Raw genomic sequence first — 17259 nt, 5'->3', positions numbered from 1 at the left:
TCACCAGCTGCCGACACTGTGTGTAATGAGCAAACCTGCAAAAATCTTTATTTTCAATTGGATTGTACCTTTAAGTAAGCAAGGGAGACAGCCAGTATAACTACAGACCATGACCAACAACCCACATAAACAGTGTGCAAACACAAGTGATTAATGTACCAGTATTTCAAAACATCTAAAGCTAATGAGTCAGATTTACTAGGGTGCACAAAAGAGGGGGAGAAGGGGTGGGGGAGGAGAGAACAACTTAATGGACTTTAATGGCCTTGAGCTGCAGCCGAAGAATTCTTCTGCTTTCCGTCCACTGTGCCATCGAGCTGGTAAACAAATACCCTGCTGGCCCATGAAGGCCATTTGCTTGCTAGCCATTCAAGGAGGGGGATGTTCTGGCTTTAGGATAGATTTAGGGGAGCAAGCCGGTGACCACTGCGCCCTCCAGTGATCTCTGATGATATGCGGGGATAATGGGTTACAAAGACAGACATTAATAAGGTAAGATAAGAGGGGGAGGTTTATTAATTTTTCAAGTAAGTTAGGATGCCCCAGGGCATGGTAAAAGTGTAAAGAATCTGGTGAGCGATGAGGGGCTCGGCTGATTAATGCAAGTCAGCTGTCCTCCGAGGGCCATAGCAATAATGATGAGATTATGGAAGAACCTACTGAAGACAAATGAGATGCATGTGGAATAAAAACGAAGTGTCCTAGTTACTCTTTTGGAGTGCATGGTGGATTTTTATGAAGGAAGAACAGAGGTAAGAATGACAGCCCGAGGAGGTGCCAGGGCAGGGAGCGGGCTTGTTCCGCTCAAGTGCATCCCACCTCCGGGGCTTTCAGGAATTCTGGGCCAACCCCGGGAGAAGGGTTGAAGGGGAAGAGCATCCCAGAAACCCTTCCTGCAGGGGCAGATGGAACTGTCCCCGGGGCTGTGCCTGTATTTACTGCCCTGCGCAGTGCTATACTTCCATGCTACCATTTCCTCCAGGATGTGCCAGGAGTGGGGCTCCCCATTGTTCAGACTGTCCCCAGTCTACTTTTGTTGTGCCGCTGCTGACCGGTGAACTTGGAGCAGGAGAAAAGGAAATTGGAATTATTTTTCTTGTCCTGTTCGAAATTGCTCCCTGGGCTTTCTCTCTCTCTCTTTCTCTGCCTTTGTCTTGCTTGCATACTTCTCTGTTCAGATGCATCCCTGGGCTGCCTCTCAGTCTGCTATCTTTCAGTGCAGGCAAAGGGAAGCCAGGTAGCACCCCCACTCGCCTTCCGCACCAACGTGCAGAAGATTGACCGTGGGGACCCTCAACTTCATGTGAGGAGGTGGCTAAAAAGGTGCCTTCAGGTCCTAACCTCAAAACAGTTGGGGGTAGGTCCCCAGAGTCTGTCTTTCCCCCAAGCACTTCACAAGGGGTTCTGAGGCAAGCCATCCTCAGGTGGTGGTCTGAGAGATACTGAAAGGTATGAAACCAAGTAAGAGTTGCTCTGAAAGACTCTTCTCAAAAGTGCGTAGAATTTCACCGTGGATGATCTGCTCCCTTACATTGGTTCACTAGGACTTGAACAGTTCAGAGTAAAATGCAAATCTCCTTCCTGTCCCTCTCCTCCCACACAGTAGTAGCCCCTTATACTAGATGAGACCACCTCAGTGTGAGTCTATTTATCAGGTTAGAGCAAGACAGAGTCATAAGATCAAGTCTGAAAGGAAGAGACTAGGGAACAGAGAATAACCTGGAAAAGCAAGGGTTGCTTGGGATACCAGGAGGAGGAGGGCATGAGGAGAGAGTGGGTGAGGACAGGGTTCTTACCTTTTTTTCCTTGTAGCAAAGCATTTCTTATCAAACGAAATGTAAATGGAAGTCTCAATACAGAAAGCCAATTAAATGATGATTTATTAATATACATTTGTTTTAGTTCAAATTTCAGTAAATTACAAAAATGAAAGCATTTGAATGAACACAACAAGCATTAGAAATTGGGGAATTATAGACAACAGTTCCAGTGTTAGATCAGCTTTCAGATTCAGATAAATACTTGCAAATTATAAGCTTGTTGACAGCTGGCTTTGCAATTTTAGGAGAGCTTAATCAAACTGATCTGGATTCTTACACGTGGAATAGCAGGAAATTTATATTTTCAAGTTGGATCACTAATGATGCTTAGCATGTGCTCAAATTCCTCTCACAGAAAAGCCACTCAAAAAATAACCAGGACATTTTTTTTTTTAAGATTTTACTTATTTATCCATGAGACACACACACACACAGAGAAAGAGAGAGAGAGAGAGAGAGAGAGAGAGAGATTGAGAGAGGGAGAAGCAGAAGCAGGCTCCATGCAGGGAGCCCGATGTGGGACTCAATCCCATGTCTCCAGGATCACACCCTGGGCCAAAGGCAAGCACTAAACCACTGAGCCATCCAGGGATCCCCTAACTAGGACATTAAGTCAAGAGCTAGAACCATCTCTGACGTAGGACAAGTTGGCTTACTATTGCACCAGTGCAATTGTCCTGCAAGAAGAGGATGCCTCAAGTTGATACAGAGACCTGCTTGGCATTTAACAGGGCCCTTCACTCATGTGCTTTAAGGGTGGACTTACACCATTTACACAAACAGTCATGCCTGGGCCTGAACTGATAAAAATACAGTGTGGCCCTACAATGTTTGACTCAGTGACATGGTTACTAGAAACAACAGGAGAATCTCTATTTCAAATCTGCACAATTTACTTGGCTGGGACAGATCCACAATGTGCTAAAGTCTGTAAGTTTTTAAACTTATACTGAATTTACATAAAAATGTAATGCAATACACATTTACATATATTACACTTACATACATGTAACGCATATGCATTTAAATGTAATGCACATTTAACTTACATTAAAATGTGCCCCTTTTTGAGGGATGGAGAGAGAGAGTATTAGGTGTCACACATTTGAAATACATATTTAAATAATGGAATATAAATAAAATATGTGTAGGACCCTTGGAGCCTCTCTAAGGAGCAGAGGCCCGGGCCAAGACTTGGCTTGTGACAGAGTCTGACACCAAGGCGGGGGTGAGGGATGAACAGCAGGGACTGGACATTAGGAAACATTTTGAAGCATCTTTGACAAGCACTGGATTTTTCTTTCATCCAGCTATTTGTGTATGAAGCTATCATTAGGAAAAATAGCAAGAAGTAAAAGAAGGAAGGTGTAGAGAGAAAAATAGAGTTAAGGCAAATGGGTTGTGGTGAGTTAGAGATGTCTGGATGACAAAACCAGTTCCATCATGCATAAAGATGAAAACAAAAAAGGAGGTGGGGGGAGGGCTCAGAATCTTCTGGAAGGGTGTGAGAGAAGAAAATAGAAAGGATATAGGATGGAGAGGAGGAAGGGAAACCAGAAAGGACTTCAGAAGGGTCCAAATCGTAAGAAAACATGGAAAGACCTTTATTGAAGCAATCCAGGAAGTTTGTGCTCAGGCTGTGCACTTGCTTTTATTGCCCTGGCAAGAGAGGAGGTGCTCAAAGGACTTTGTCTTGGAAACCCACTGTGGCTCCCCAGTGGCTCAGCTCTTCACATTGCTTTAAGCCCTGCCCTTCGCTCCCCAGCCTTGTTTCTCTCTGCCTGCTCCCTGTGGTCTCTCCTCTCTTCTCAACTCTCTCCCACTTAGCCCACCAAGGCCTGTCTATCCGAGTAGAACAGACTTTCATTTTCCTCAGGTTCACACTGTGCATACTGACTAACCCGCTTCCCGCCACTCCAGTGGCCCCTCTCCAGCTCCCAGCACCTCTTATCTCTATGGTAACGGAAGACATGACGATCGTCCGGATTTTGCCTCCGAGAGTTGGTCTGTACAAGCAGGCTTTCCTGGGGTAGCTTGTCCTTTTGCAGTTAACCAAGATGCCGGGGGAGAAGAGCTGCCCCAACAGGATGGCAGACGACGGCCTCCAGATGTGGGCACTTGGCAAGTCTGAGCCGCATGTCTCCATAAAAATATGATGTAATTAACAGACCTCGGCAGCTGGAACAATTCAGCACCTCACATTGATTTTCCATGTCTCCTATTTACTTTCCGTTTTTGAACTGTCTGCCGTGACAGGAAATCAAAGAATTATAATGGCGGACGTCAGGGCCATGATGCTGGGTCAGCATTTCCTTGAGAAATCCTGAGTCTAATCAGTTTATTATCACTCAATCATCCCCTTTCACTCCTAAATTAAAGCTGTCCCCCTAAAGGCTAAGAAATAGCAATTTATTTTGGGATATTAAAAAATCAATGTACTATTTTAAAATTTGAGTGGAGCATTAAAAAAAAAGAAAAGAAAAGAGCAGGCCCCACGTAATGTTAGTTGAATCTGTTTTCTCCTTCAGGCTTAATATGAGGTTGGCAAAGACGTGGGCGTGGAGAGACAGACGTGCGAGATTCACTCTGCCCAAGTTTCACAGGCTTGGAAAAGTTACCTGGTGGGACCAAAGAGGGGAATCTTGTTCCAAAGTTTTTTTCAATCACTGAAATGAAGGAACATAAGTCTCTCCATTTGGGCTTATTCACAAACTTTTTCATATGATGCAGGATTGGCTTTCTCCTGGTCTGTCACTGCATTTCCAACTCTCGTCAGGTGAGAGTCATAATCTTGGGTTAGTTTCACTTTGGATTCCTTAAAACTCTGGAGGAAATTTGGCCAAAAGCCGAGACTGCAACAAACTGGTCTCTATCTGGAGTCCACTGGTCCAGATCTCTTTCCAAGATATGCCTCAGGCTCCTTTGGTGTTGCTTTTCTTCAGACTCACTCGCCTTGGCAGGTTTCATGTCTTGGTTGTAGTGTAAGGATGCATTTTTCTTGGTCTTTTTATATAACCCTTTCATAAATACTTTGGAAAATAGAAGAAGAAAATTGCCCTTAATTCTCCCACTTAATCACCATAGCTATTACTGTTTTGGAGCAATTACTTAGGGTCATTTTCAAATGCCAAGTTTTGATATGATTCTAAGCATAACATACAAACAACTTTGTATTTTCCTTTTCTGCTTAATGTATGTTAGAGGCATTTCAGTATTATTACTTGAGTGAATATCTTTTTAATTGCTGCCTGAGCAGCTGGAAATTTTAAGTTCCTCACATTGATTTTTCCATGTATCCTGTAGAAATAGAGACACTGCATTTATTTAACTATTTCCATATTTTGGGGCAATAGATCAAACCTGTTTTTCCCTCTGGTAAATCCCACGGTAAGCATCTTTGTAATAAGACATTTCCATACAGAAGATAATTTCTTTAGGATAAATTCCCAGAAATTACGGGGTCAAAGTGCATGAAGATTTTATGACTGGATATTTCCTGTTGCTCTTCAAAACTATCATGTCAGTTTGTAACATTGCCTAAAATGTTTGAGAAATCATGCTTTAAAAGGGTCTTTTTTCCTACTAAACAGGCAGTACCGAGAGCGCTTTATGTGTGCAGTTTGATGATGCTGACAAATATCCCAGAGATAAACATTTCGGACTTTAAAGGTGTTCCCCTGCCAGTTGTGCTTAACATACAGAAGTAACTTCGTTATAGCCATTCCTTCTACGTGTGCCATAAAGTATGAAATTCTTTTTCTGGCTGTAATGCTCTATCTCATCAAACCTCATAAAATGAATTAGCGTCACACCCCCTCAGTTTGGCTGTGAATTTTGAAGATGAGATGGATTTCTCTTCCACATTACATAGAATTTGGTGGGTATCCCCTTGCTGGGAATAACACCTTTGGAAAACAGGAAAATACCGGGTAGAAAGAAAGTACATTTTCTAGGAAAAGAATAAGAACCCAGAGAGATGGAGTGAGAATTGCACCACAGAGTCCCAGCAGCAGATGTTTTGGGTGTTGAAACTCCCACCAGAACAGCTGCAGAAATGTAGAATCACATCTGGGTGTGTGACGCGGCTGCATCATTACCTACCGACAGCAAAACAGCCAGATGCTTCCAATTCATTTTAAGGACCAGGCTTCAGGTCTGAACCTGTGAATGTCTCTGCTTCCCAACTGACCCCTTATCAATTGCCCAGGCAGTTCATGAAAATGTGGCCTCACGGGCACCTTAAGGATAGATCTTCTCCGTTACGGCAGGTAGAGGCAGAGCGCAGCTGCTGTGCGCCCACACCCTCGGCCTGCTGTGGGCTCGAGAATGAAGCCATCAAAACCCTCCACACAACGGTGGCAGTGTGGCTTGTCACCGATGTATGAGGCTTCTGAGGGTTCCTACTGTTTTATTTCTCCTCGAGTTCTTTAAATCCTGTCTCTGTGTGTATGTGTGTCTGTCTATCTGTCTGTCTCTCTGTGCTTCTCTCCCTGTCTCTATCTTCCTCTCCTCTCCTCCCCCAACCTCCCAAATAGAAGTTTCTTTCCTGGGCAGCTGAACAAATAACCGGATGATCATTATGGTAGCAAATGGTTCTCAAGACTCTTGGATGAATACTGGGACTTTTGAGTACCTGGCTGTTTTCTCCTATCATTTATTTTGTCTTACACTGACAGTTACTGTGAAAGTCAAAGGAGATTGGCTTATGGTGACAGGGCTCCAGCCCTCAGACAGACCAATCAGAGCATCCAGCAGCCTCTAACCCCCTTCCTAATGGAGTACAAAGTGCGCAGGGCAGCTCACAGGCCCCAGGGAGAAAATCGTTCAATGTGTAAATCTCAACCCCAGGAGAAAAAGGTTACTCACTGTATAAATCTCAACCCTTACAATGGTCAAGGGACAGGTTTCTTTCAGAAACAGGCTGCCCACCCCAGGTCATGGAGTGAGGGGAAGCTGACCAGACGTATTTGCTAAAACATGGAGACTCCTGGTTAGAGTCAATGTCAACAAGCACCTTGAGAAACAAATAATGGCTTAAGACTTGGAATTTCTAAAGAACTGTGGAAAGTATCTTCCAGTCTTTGAAGTCACTCACATCCACAAAAATGCTTCATCCTACCTAACCACTGTGCCTTTACAGTTATCTTCTTGTAGAAGCCTCATATTTATTATTAGAAATATTTTTATTACGCCAAAGGGGCAAGCCTTTCACATGGGGCTTGCACACGGGGAGGCCAAGCAGTTTGTCTTGTCCACCCACCTGAGGTTTGGATCCATCTCTGGCTGTCATTCAGAGTGTGTGCAGTACACTGCCACCGGGGGAGAGCCGTAAAATATAATAGAGCCACAGAAGTGGATGAACACCACCAAAGAGGTGTTTGGGGAGAGAAAACTAAAGGAGAATGTCAAATAAATGCAGAGCTGGACCAAGGCTTTTTCAAAAAAAGTACAGTAATAGTAACTAATATTTACTGAGTGCTTACTATGAGCCAGGCAATGTTCACAGTTTACGATGTTTACGGTTATTAAGTAAGTCATTTAATGCTCATGAAAACCTTAGGAGGTGGGTACTAATGTTGTCCAATCTTGCACAGAAGGAAATAGAAGCTCAACGAAGTGAAATCAGTTCAACACTGGGTCCCACACGGCTCAGCACCACACTCCACCTGTCTCTTATCATGCTTTCTCTCGTACTGTGCAGAGCTGTGCCAGAGCCTTGCAGGATGAGGCTAACCCCACAGCACTGGGCTTCTGGCAGTGAAGGTCATCAACTGTGAGTGACCAGTTATGTTGATCAAAATTGGTCTTAGATCTGAAGAAAAGTTGAGGTGTTGTTCACATCCATTGTGACCCATGGTGGGCATCTCTTACTGAAATGCTTCATATTCAGTAATAATAAGAAAAAGGAGCATCTATTGAGGTGTACCAACTGCTATAGGAGGGACAAAGTAGTCTAAGATGGATGTCCTGCCTTTGAGGCATTTATGATCTGCTGAGAAGATTAGCAAAGATAGAGGAAAGCTTAAGAAATGTTCGAGATCATGCCAAAAAAGCTCTGGAGGTTTATAAACAACGTGGAACACTAAAGGGGTAAGTTTTCTGAACTAGTGGGCAGAGTCAACATCTCAGCCAGTAGGGTTTGGGGAAAGTGTACAGGGAAAAGGAAGAGGGATCCGAATCAGTTTGAGAAAGGTGCAAAAACCTCCAAATATAAAGGAGAAGCATTCCAGAGGTTTGGAATTTGGAGAAAAGGGTGAAGATGAGACATGATGTTGTGTTTGGAGAGCAGCCATCTTTTGTAGAGCGTAAGGCAGAAAGAGCTGCAAAGTAAACCCGGAAGTAGATTACAGAAAGTCTTGGTTATCCTTGACCAGAAAAATGGAAATGGCAACACTGCTTGTCAGCTGGGCCACTGTTTTTAATAAGTGGACTTGTACGAACTCAGCCAAGAATATGGGGCACTGAAAGGATTAGATCCAGAATTCAAGGGCAACTTAAAAGATCTATGTGGTTTGTTTTTCACAACCTAGAACGTTTAGCAACTGCATGGAATATTGTCTTATATACTGATACTTTAGCTACTGTCCAACTCAAACAGAACAAGGAGGTATGTTTTAAGGATGCCATGTGACAGCCTTCACCATGGGAATATTTATTCCAGAAGTCACTAGTAGAAGTTCATAATTAGCGCTTCAATATGGATTTATTAAAATCAGAAGAAAAGACATGAAAAGAGGAAGATTGATTGGGTCTGATTCAAGATACATGTTGAAAATTTAGTAGTGGACCCCCTGTAGCATGAAGAGGCAGCCTTTTGAGTAGAAACTGTAAAATGGCACCTAACCTATGGAGGAACCAAACTGGGTGACCATATAAGAAGATTTCTGTCCATGAGGCAGGGGCAGCAACTCCAGCAGAGTCTAATTTAGATAAAGCTAAGTTTTCAGAGCCAGAGTGGGCCATACTGTGTATTTAGTCCAATTTCTCATCTCAGGAAAGGTCTTGATGCCTAGCAGGTTAATTGATCTGCCTGAGATCTCTCACACTGATTAGGGGATGGCTGTGAGGTGTAATACCGAGTCTGAGTATCTGCTTTGCAGACACTTCTGCTACTACTTGAAGACCTAGGAATTTCTTCTTGAGGGCTTGCAGTCTATGATCTCTCAAAGAGGCAAACCTTCTCAAGATTATGGCACCAATATCATATTGTGACTGTTGACAGTCTGAAGAGTTATCAGATACAGTTATGCTCAGGTAGATAATTACAAGGACCAAATATAATTGAAAAGGGTTGTCTTCAACTAAAGTACAGTTGAAGATATAAAACTTAGTTCCTATATTCTGTGTCAACCAATAAGGCTGGTATATAGCCCTGCGTAACTGAAGGGAGCATCAATACTTAGGGTTTGATGTGGTTGTGTCCCCTTGCGCCATGTGGAGTGGGCTCATGGCCATCTCAAGTTATTCTTTCTTTAAAGATTTATTTACTTATTTGAGAGAAAGAGAGAGAAAGAGAGAGAGAAGAGAGAAGAGAGAAGAGGGGCAGAGGGAGAGAGATAATCTCAAGCAGAATTCCTGTTGAGCTTGGAACCTGATGCAGGGCTCTATCCCAGGACCCTGGGATCCTGACCTGAACCATAATCAAGAGTCAGTTGCTCAACTGACTGAGCCACCAGGTGCCCCTCAGGTTCTTTTGGTTGCAGACTCTCCAGAAGTCAGGACATTTTCCTTAGTTCCAATGTTATTTTTCTCCCAGTCCAGGCCAGAATCTTTCCTACATAATCTAGAAAGCAATTTCTTTCTACTTGATTGCCCAATGCTGCTTTTCCATTTCTAGCAAAAGGGCACCATGCTGGCTCAGCCTAGGTCTCCTCTCATGGTTGCTAGCTTCGATAGAAGTCTTCCCAAATATTTATTCAAATTGTCTTGCCTCCCTATTTATTCCCCTCTCCTATTTATCCCTATATATTCATCTACTTAGTATTATTTTTTGTATTTTTTAAAGTATTCTACATGAACATAATTAAAAAAAAAAATCAATGCAACCAAAAGTTATAGAATCCAATCCAGTAGCATCCATCTTGAATTCTCCCCAGCCCCTCTTCTTCTCTGTATCCATTGGCAACCACTTCTAGGTCTTTTAGGCCCTTTCTTATGTACACTCATATTTGTAAACAATTTGATAATGTTGTTAGTTCTTGATATATTAACTATTTATGATGGTAGTGGAGCTTTTCTCTAACCACCCCACCCCCTTTCCTTTCAACTTATTTATACGAAGTCCATTTGGTTTCTGTTCAGGGTTTATCGTGTTGTACCTATGTAAATATTGTTTACTACTGAGCAAATAAGTATTATACAGTAGCCCCCCCCCCACCAACCCAAGGGGAATATGCTCCAAGACCTCTAGTGGATTCCCGAAACCACAGATAATACCTTACTCTATGTTTACTATGTATTTTCCTGTACATATATACTTATGATAAAGTTTAACTTATAAATTAGGCAAAGGAGGAGATTAACAGCAATAATTAATAATAAAGTAGGACAATTATAACAATACACTGTGATAAAAGTTATGTGAATGTGGTTTCTCTCTCAAAATATCTTATTGTACTGCATTCACCCTACTTCTCATGATGCTGTGAGCTGATAAAATGCCTACCTGATGAAGTAAAGTGAGGGGAAAAACATACATTGTGACATAGTGTTAGGCTACTACTGGCCTTCTGACCATATGTCAGAAGGAGGATCACCTGCTCTGGACTGTGGTTGACCATGGGGAATTGAAACTGTGCAAAGTGAAACCATGGATAAAGAGATTATTTACTTACTGTAGTTACCTTTAGTTTACTGTATATCTCTTCCCCTAGAAATTAATCATTGTCTATTTCCTCCATTTGCTTAGTTTTCTATGAATCTATCAATAATTTTTTTCAAGTCCTCTAACAGTGGTATAAAATGCTTCTCATGCAGTTTTCCACAAGTTATGTTTATTGAATAATCTAGAATTCTCCCACTTGCCCCTACCCCCAACTTGGAGACTCTTCTAAAGTTCTTCAACTCCCCCTGCACACTGCATTGGTTAATTTTCAGGCTCATTACACATTTGTCTTAGGATTTCTTTTCTATATTTTCCTGGGATTGATTTTCTTCTCTCTCCTTTCCTGTATTCTAATTTTGTTTTTCCTTGGTAACTAAAAAAAAAATTTTGGTGAAACATTGATTCCAGTTAATACCAGTTAAGCACTGATACCATGAGAAAGGGTGTGTGGGAGGTGTATATTTTTTTTTAGTCTTTGTTTTTCCGAAAATGTTTTTCTTCTACTCTCATGCTTTATTAAGAGCTTGGAGCCTCAGAATATCAAAGGCATTGCTATATTGCTATTTGGCCTCGGTGTAGCTTTTAGGAGGCACAATGGCATTTTCATTTCCTGTCCTTTGTGATAGGCTTTCTCTCTGCAAATTTAAGATTTTTCCTATGTCTTGGTGGATTTTTGTTTTTGTTTCTCAATGCACTGTGTTGGACACTGTCTTGAAACATGTCTTCCAGTTCTGAGAAATTAAAACAATTATTTGACCATTTCCACCCCTTTATTTTTTCAATTTTCTCATTCTGGAATTCCAGATATTGGACACATTAGATTGGTCCTCTAATTTTCCTTTCTCCTCCTAGTCCTTTGTTTTTTACTTTCTGAGGAGAGTTACTCAATCTTATCTTCCAAGTGTTCTACTGAATATTTTCTATTTTGATTATTATATCTTTAATTCTTCAAATTCTTCTTTTGCACTCTGATGATCCTTTTTGTTATATCCTGTCTTGTTTTATGAAGGAGATATTTTCTCAAAACTCTCTGATGATAATGATTTTAGGTTTTTTTCTGTTGGTTTTACCTTTGTTCCCTCTCCTGCTTCTATGTCTTCTTAGCCCCTTAAAAATATGTTTCTTTGTTTAGTTCTCTTTTTGCATATTTGAGAACTTCTTCAAATGTCTGATGATCTTTGAATATTCATTTCTGGTTAAGAACTGTTGTAATAAGAAGCCAATAGGAAACTTTGCAGGGGGTGGCTTATCCCCTGTATTGTATTGTTAGGAGGTGAGCTGGCTTAGTTGATGAAGAACAGTTCAGATGGAGTCTCTGTGGAGATTTTCTCCAGGACCAGTGAGTTTCTTTGGAGAATTTTCCTTTATGTTTCTGTTTGGAATGTATACATCCAGATATGCATGTTCCATGAGCAAAGGCATGAGGAGTACTTGGAAAACAGACTTTTGCCTTCAGCCTAGCACCTGGCTCCCCATCTGCTCTGCCTGTTGTTACCTGAGTCTGGATATTCTCTGGTTCCAGTTCTCTAAAAAATATATTCTTGTCTTCCTGTAAGGGATGGAACAGAAATGGGATGGTGGGGCAAGTGAGCAGGGCTGGTGCTTGGTGGGGGAAGAGACATAGACATACTGCACATGCAGACTTTCAGTTAGCATCTCTTTTCCAGGCCCATGCCTTACCCCCAATTATGGAGGAAACTGCAGAGTCCATGTGCCCAACGTCTCCAAGTTTGGTGAGCGTACCTGGTCCTTGCTAGCTTATAGCTTCTTCCACTCTGCTGAGCTAATTGCCATTTCTCCATTACTTTGTATTCCCCACAAAGTATGTTGACAGTTCTCATTCACTGCTCTTCCCTCTCCATTTCTCATTGACTTGTAGGTTTACATCTTTTTAATTCTTTCATTGTCATTTTGTCCAGATTTTGGGTGGGAGAAGAGACAAGTATGTGTACTTTACTTACAATATTTGACCAAAATACCCTTCTGTTTACCTAATTTTAGATCACAAATAGCAGATTTTAGGCACAGAGGGCACCAGAGATTGTAGTTCATGTCTGATTTATAGTAAACAAAAACTTATTTGTGTCTCAGAGGGCCCCCACAGGGAGCAGCCCTGCCAGGTGGCAGCCTGCCTGGCCTTTGGGTCTGTTGGTCTCTGGAATCCTTCACTGTGCCTGGCTTGAATGTGGCCAGGGCCAGAGACACCTCTGGGAATTGTCTCCCTGTGAGCAGCTGCTGGAATATCAGGGATACGAGCATGGGAGACAGACTCCTAGGATGGCTTTTGTGTAATTAATTAACGTCTGGGGCAGTAATTTTCCTATGTATTCATAATGTTCATGCTCCAAACTTCCCATCACATTTATTAAAGGGAGAAATAAACAAAGAAACAAACCTGAGGTTATGTTTCATGGGAAGGTTGTCAAACAAGAAAGCATTACATATGCTTTTTCTTCTTATCTGACTTCCTTGACTTGCGAGCAGACTGCTACCAGTGAAACAGAAGACTGGTACTTATTTCTATATACCACACTGTACAGGTATCCTGTAGAGACCTGGACAGGAGCACTGCTCGTTATAAGAATGTAATGAATATAAAACAAAAAACAGTCAAGATTTAACAATCAAGAAAGTGCCATGCAGAAAACAGTGTAAGAACAAAGCAATCATAATAAAAATCTACTCCACCCAAAAAAACCTTAGAAATAAAACCCACTCTATTTTCTTTTGTTTGTTTTGTTTTAAACCAGAGGAGGAAACTTTACTTTGAGTGGCTGAATTTCAAAGACTCTTAAGAGGCTTATTAGGAATTGATTTGCACCTGCAATTTTTTTCTTTTTTTAATCTCCACAATATGCATTAACATACCAACGTCATTGGTACGTTGTGAAAAATATAATGCATCAACAGAGAATTAAAAAAACAGGGGTTAGATGCACATTTATTTCTTTCTAGGCAAAGCTTGGTAAGCCTTTGGTTGCTACCTGAAACATATGAAACATAAGGGGAGAATTATATCTCGCTCCAATTTCATGTGTCGGAGCTGTAACTTCTAGTACTGTAGAATGCACTCGAATATTCTAGTACATATCTATCTAGTACACTTCCTATCTCCAAATACACTGTCTTTGGAGGTAGGACCTAGAAAAGAGGTAATTAAGATTAAATAAGGTCATTTGGGTGGGCCCTGGTTTGATCTGACCAGTGTCCTAAGAAGAGGGAATTTGGATAAACAAAGACACAAGAGGTGCATGCACACAGTGAGAGGGCAGCCATCTGCAAGCCAAGGAGAGATGCCTCAGGAGAATGAAACCTGCTGACACCTTGACCTTGGGCTTCTGGCCTCCAGAACTGTGAGGGAATAAATATCTGTTGTTTAAGCCACCAAGTCAGTGTTATTTTCTTAGGATATCTTTAGCAAACTAATGCAGCTCCTAGATCTTTCTACCCTACTTGATTTAAAATCTGAATGTAATAAAGAGCATAGAAAAACTAAGAATCAGACACTTCTCTAAGTTAACTTTTGCTAACCAATAGTTGAAAAGTCAAGTATTAGATCACAATTGCTGAATGAATCACACATGAAACCACTTTGGCTTTATTACCTATGAGCTGAAGATCTAAGGTGTTGCGTTGGCCTTGGCTTCAGGGTGGGAACTTGGAGCCTTAGACTGTCCCTGGAGTTGCCCTCAGGCTGGTCCTCAACTGGAAACTGCCATATCTCTGGGCCTGGCAGAGGGGGGTGGGAATGCCTGGAAACTCCCAGCATGGTAGAGACTAAACTGAAGGTCTTAAAGGAGAAGGGAAAAGTCGATTGAGGGTGTTTGCTGGTGGTGGGTGTCCCTGATGGAAATGAATTCAGGGGCCAGTCCTGTTGTTTCAGACACCAATCAGCATGGAGAGAAGTACAATTTGGGGGTGTTGGAATGCTGCCATGGATAGCCTGAGAAACAGCCCCTCACTGAGAAGATCTTTAATTGGCAGAGCCTTCTGGTGGCACATGGGCAATATTATTTCTATAATTCAGGCTGAGGGAGAAAGGAAAAAAAGCTGCATATTCATTTAACTAGATACTAGAAGTGCTTGTATTTGGGCAGTAACTGGGCTGAGGGGCACTGGCCTGGTTGCAGCCTCCTGCCATGTGGTTGCTGCTGTCACGATTCATGGGAAGCCAACAAGAAAACCAGGACTTCATGGTTAGGCTGTATTCACCATCAGAGTGTGTTACCCTCCCTGTTACCCCAGTCCTCATGTTGACCAAGATCCTAGATCTGAACAGAGAAAACCAAAGAAGAAGGAAATTGAGGAGGGTTATGAAGAGAGGGACAGAGATAGAGACTCAGGGAGACATAACAAGAGACCCAGAGAAAACACACAAAGACAAAAAACAAGCAGAGAGAAGTAGGCAGTCATGGGGAAAGCAAGCCACCAGCACTCGACCTCAGATCCTGTGAGATCCCCATGAATTCCACGTCAGATCTGTTCTCTTCTCCACCTCTGACCTGGTTGAAACCCTAGTGGAGTGTCGTGGCTTACGGAAGCCTGTGGGTGTTTGCATTTGTGATGTGGTTCCTAATGGATACCCTGTGGATTCGTTGAAGTGGAACAAAAAGAATGTGGGAACCAAGTTAATATGTTTAGGTTTTATTAAATAGATGGTTATGCCTGGGATTCATTCATGTGAGGTGGACATCTTGTTCAGGCAGGAGAATCAAATGAAGAACTGAAATCTGGGGGAGGCCAACAAGACTCGAGGCAAGGGATATTCGTTCTTCCTAAATGAGTCTTTATGCAAGAGTGCTGCTTTTTCTCTGGTGCTTGTTAAATACTGTATTTATGCTGTGTATTTGTATACAGTGGGATTAAGGGACGAAACTGAATTACTGATGATGGTTGCTTGAAGGGGTGTTTGACTAGGAGATTTACAGAGCGTTCTTAATAATCTTTTTTATTTATTTATAGAATGTTATCATTCTAAACGTACAGTGCTGCCATCCCTTAGGAAAAATGCTTTCTATTTGAGGACCACCAGCTCTGCATGTTGATTTGCAAAGAGATAAAAGAGCATCTGGCCATCATAGTACAGGCTGCACATTCCCTCCCTCTTCATTATGCAGAGAGCTGATGCAATTTTTGCTTCTTTCCTATTTATACAAATAAAGTGAACGATTTGGGAAATATGTCATGCTGGCATTAAACACCACCAGTCTTGCTGGGTTGAAATGTACACGTTCCATTAACAACAATTATATTGTATAATTAAGGCTTTTGTCCCCAAAGTCTGACTCGGAAGCTTCCTCAAATACTGATGGGTTTATTGAAGACATGTTAAAATAAATATATCCCTCCCATCCCCCCTCTTGTGCTTCCCCACCCTTGTACCCACCCCCCCACCCCCCCCCCCCCCAAGTACCAATAGTACCTGTGCCAATGACTCGGTCTGCAATGAATGTGGTGTTCAAGTGCCCTCTAGTGTAGCTGTGGCTGAGATTAATAGGAAAATAGAAAAGAAGCTTTGAAGAGGCAGATGCCTGCCAGTAGAGCCACCATCACGTTCTGTACATTTGATAGGGCTCCAATGTATGGGGTCCACATGAAAGAAACTGGGTACAGATAGTCTGTTTGGAATGGCTCCTCCAGAATGTGGCTCTCTGTGTAATCTCATTGTACTGGTCATCACCATTCTTTTTTGTGAGGCTCTCAGTTTAGGTTTAGATGGAAATTTCCTGAGGCTTATGCAGTCCTGGCACACACACATGTGTAACTAGCCACAGGGAAAGGGCTAATGAAGTTCAAGCCCTTGCACCTGGGAGCACCTCCTGACCCTGCGGCTTTAGCACGTTCCACTCTCTCAGCAGCTGGAGAGAGCTCTGACCTCTCTCTCACCAGCGGATGTTGCTGGTGAGGACAGTAATGGATTTCTGAAGGCGATTAACATGGTGACAGGGTTTATAAATGATAGATTGTGACCACACTCCATGCTATTGGATTTTTTCCTTTGATGACCACGTGGCTATCAATAATGGTCGCACCAGCCAAATCCTACATTTCTACCTATGATCAAGATTACAGAAAAACAAGTAGCTGAAAATCCTAGAGCAGACTCACATCTTATTCAGGAGAAGAATTGTTGACCCAAGGGGCTCAGTGACACAAGTCAGATATAGAGGAAGACACACCTGAATCAGGGGCACCACTTTGGTGGGAATCTGTGAGCACAGAAATGATGTGAAGAGCAAGAAAGTCATCTTCCTAACTTTATGAGTATGCCCATTCTGAAAAAAACAAAAAACAAAAAAACTGTGGCCAGAAAAGTTTGGTTGGAGTGACTGCTCTATTGTTTCTGAATGGGCGGTATGTGGGTGCTGTTAAAAACGAGACAGCAGGCCCAAAATGGAGTCACTTATGCTAAACCCCATGCCATCAAACCAGGACTTAATTTAATTACAGTTTCTGTACTCTCAGAAATGGAATCTCAAACCTGTCACTCAGGAATTGCCTGATCAGTGCTGGTGAGGTAATCTGCCTGGTAATACTCCAGACATCTCCCAAAGAAAAGTAGCCTTGCAATAACCAATCTCTCTCTCTCTTTTTTTCCTGCCTAGTATAACTTCC

General features: G+C 42.2%; 1 long non-coding RNA gene across 1 annotated transcript in view; it reads left to right on the top strand.

Moving 5' to 3' along the window:
* Positions 1–246: 246 nt before the first annotated feature.
* Positions 247–17259, top strand: part of LOC112648258 (uncharacterized) — a 69847-nt gene continuing 52834 nt past the window's right edge. The window contains exon 1 of the long non-coding RNA XR_003128866.3: positions 247–492. This is a non-coding gene — a long non-coding RNA (uncharacterized LOC112648258). The remainder of the gene's footprint in view (positions 493–17259) is intronic.

This window comes from Canis lupus, chromosome 7 (assembly GCF_003254725.2).
Source record: "Canis lupus dingo isolate Sandy chromosome 7, ASM325472v2, whole genome shotgun sequence".
NCBI classification, from domain to species: Eukaryota; Metazoa; Chordata; class Mammalia; order Carnivora; family Canidae; genus Canis; species Canis lupus.
Note: the sequence above shows the minus strand (reverse complement) of the source record. Positions and strands in the feature narration are given on the sequence as shown.